The 3,083-nt window shown below is 35.5% G+C and overlaps 1 non-coding gene across 1 annotated transcript; it reads left to right on the forward strand.

The window, feature by feature from the left end:
- The first annotated feature begins 546 nt into the window (after positions 1-546).
- On the forward strand, positions 547-653 carry LOC141615553 (small nucleolar RNA R71). Its single transcript, XR_012529970.1, has one exon. It is a non-coding gene; the product is annotated as a small nucleolar RNA R71 (small nucleolar RNA).
- Positions 654-3,083: the final 2,430 nt, after the last annotated feature.

Raw genomic sequence — 3,083 nt, forward strand, 5'->3', positions numbered from 1 at the left:
GGAGGTGGGGTGTATGTTGGTTAAGGGTTTTGAACATTTTGGCTTTTGTATTAGAGATTTGGATGGAATTTGGTGTTTTCATTGTAATAGTTTGAATAAGGGGTACCACTCTTGTATGCTTGAAAAGCATTCACTTGTTCATTTGTTCCCCTACATTCACTTTGGTCATGTCCCAAAGTTCCACAATTCTCACATATCCTACTTGGGATTGATGATGATGCCGTCATGGCATTAACATGATACTTTGGTGATTTTGAGGCTTCTTCAAGTCTAGCCATTGCTTTTTCAAACTTCAAATTGATGGTGTCAATGTGAGCACTAAGTTGAGCACCCAATTGAGTAATAGAGTCCACTTCATATTTTCCTCCTCTAGTAGCCTTGCGAGGCCTACTATATTGTGAGTTATGGACCGCCATTTCCTCAATTTTGTTCCAAGTTTGATTGTCATCAACTTCGGTGAACATTCTATTTGATCCCATGTTGAGAATGTTCCTTGAGTCTTCATAAGGACCGTTGCAAAATTGTTGTACCAAGAACCACTCGCTAAGTCCTTGATGAGGACATGAGCGACAAATTCCTTTGAATCGCTCCCAAGCTTCATACAAAGATTCTTCATCTCTTTGCTTAAAGCCCGTAATTTGAGCTCTTAGCATGTTAGTATTTTCCGGTGGACAAAACTTTTTATAGAAAGCTAGAGCCAACTTCTTCCATTGTTTCGTGGTGCCAATTAGAGAAAAAGGAAATAAGACCCATCGAATTTGGTCTTGAGTTACACCGGTTTGAGATATCGCATCACAATAGTCGCAAAAGGTCTTCATGTGAGAGTGAGGGTCTTCACTAGGCATCTCCCCAAATTGGCTTCTTTCGACTAATTGGATAAACGCGGATTTGGCAATGAAATTTCCGGTTAAGTGTTGTGGTATGAGAGTACCATTGGGTAGGTTCTCCTCGGTGGGTACGGAATGTGATGAAAATTTAGGCATTGTGGGTTGATTTTGTGTTGGGTTTTGTGTTGGGTTCTCCTCACCTTCTCTTGCAAAAAGGTTGATGAACTCAATAGTAATTGGTTGAATATCTACCACCTCACCGATACCTCTCAAAGTTCTCCTAGCAAGTCTTCTATTGGTTGTCAAAGTCCTTTCCATTTCGTGATCAAAGGGTAACAAGTTACCTTGTGATCTTCTAGATATGCAAAATATCAAACAACTCGAAAATATTTAGAACAAACCTTGAGGAGGTTTACTTCCCCAAGGTGGCAATGAAAGACACAACTAATAACAATACAAGAAAATATAAATCAAGTTAACACCATCCCCGGCAACGGCGCCATTTTTGGTCGTTTTCCCTCGATGGGGTTTAGTTTTCGGTACTTGTCGTTAGGAGCACCTAGACCAAAACACAATTTATAATTTCACAAACAACTCTACAATTAGTAAAGAGACAAGTAAAGGTCGGATCCCAAGGGACGGGAATTGAGATGAGATTTTCTATTGCAACTAGTGGTGTCTAAGGGTGTCACAAATTGAGGTTTGAAGTAGAAGATCACTAAACTAAATAGCAATGAAAGTAAACAAGCAAGATGAATTAAAAGGAATGTAAACAATTGATAAAAAGCACTAGGGTGTCAAGGGGTCATAGGGGATTCATGGGAATTGATCATACAAACATATTCTCAAATTATAAGCAAGCAATTATTGTTGTGATGGATCGAGTTGGTTTATATTTTACAATCCTAGGAAAGTTTGGGCCCCGGAGACGAATCGATTAGATTGTACAACACCTACAAGTCGACTTAATCTTCCCTACTCAACTATATGCATGGTCTAATGAGACTCGAGTTGGTTTATGTCTTACAAGTCTCATTGAAAAGATAGGTGATGGGTAAAAAATGCAAGGATTCATAGACTCGCATTTCATCAAACATAACATGTGCATAAGTTAAGATCACAACAAGCAAGCAAATAAACTATGAAAATATACTAAATTAAGCATGAATCATTCCCCATGTTGGTTTCTCCTAATTACCCATTAACCCTAGCTAAGGAAACTACTCACTCATTATCATGTTGAATAGTGTAGCTGAAGGAAAAGTAGATCTATATACTTAACATATTCATATATGTTTTATGTTAATTTAATCATAAAATTAATTGGTGATCTTATGCATGCAAACTATAAACATTATAAAGAAGAAATCTTTATCTTACATTGGATTTTCGGTTTATTAGGGCACAAGAGAGATCTCCTTCTCTCTTGTTCTTGTACTTTCCTTGATGGAAGAACTAAGATCCAAGTATAGGATCTCTCCCAAAGCTTAATACCCAAAGCACACTCTTAATTTAATTAATATTATGAATACTAGTACAATATTAATTTAGCATAAAATGACCCAAAATAAATTTGATTTTGGTCTCCTAAAAACCGGTTTAGGAGAGGAGAAAAGGAAGAAGAAATATTTTATCTCTCTAAAATATTTTTGATGAATAATGTTGAAGGAATTGAATAACCAAACATTTTGTGTATATTAGGTAAAATAAGAGGAAAAACCAAAGTGGTTTTTCCCCTCCAAAAACCGGGTGGATGGGGAATGGAAGGGAGCCAATGCATGCTCTAGTTGCTCTTCACAGTGGACACTAGGTTTGCATGGCTAGTTAATTAGGGTAATCATCATGTTTACCACTCAAATAATAAACACAATATTATCCTAATACTTCCTTAATTTCGGTCCACTTAGATAATATGGACTCCATATTATGTTTGTCAAAATGTCATTTTGTCTTATGTCACATGTCATATGTTACATAAAATTGTTATGTATTTTTAACATATTAAAAATCAACGTATTAATTAAAATACGTCATAAACAAAAATCGACTTAGTAATTCATAATTACTTGTACCAAAATATTTTACCAATTATAAATCACAACAATTTGTCTTTATAATCATTCATTCAATTTTAATTGTTCCTTTAAACAATAATTTCATCTGAGTAATGAAACAATTCGATTACTCAAACCGTATCTCATTTAATCAAATTTCAATGAGATACGCAAATATAACTTCCAAAATCGTCCGTCAATT

The sequence above is a fragment of the Silene latifolia genome, chromosome 11, assembly GCF_048544455.1.
Source record: "Silene latifolia isolate original U9 population chromosome 11, ASM4854445v1, whole genome shotgun sequence".
NCBI lineage: Eukaryota > Viridiplantae > Streptophyta > Magnoliopsida > Caryophyllales > Caryophyllaceae > Silene > Silene latifolia.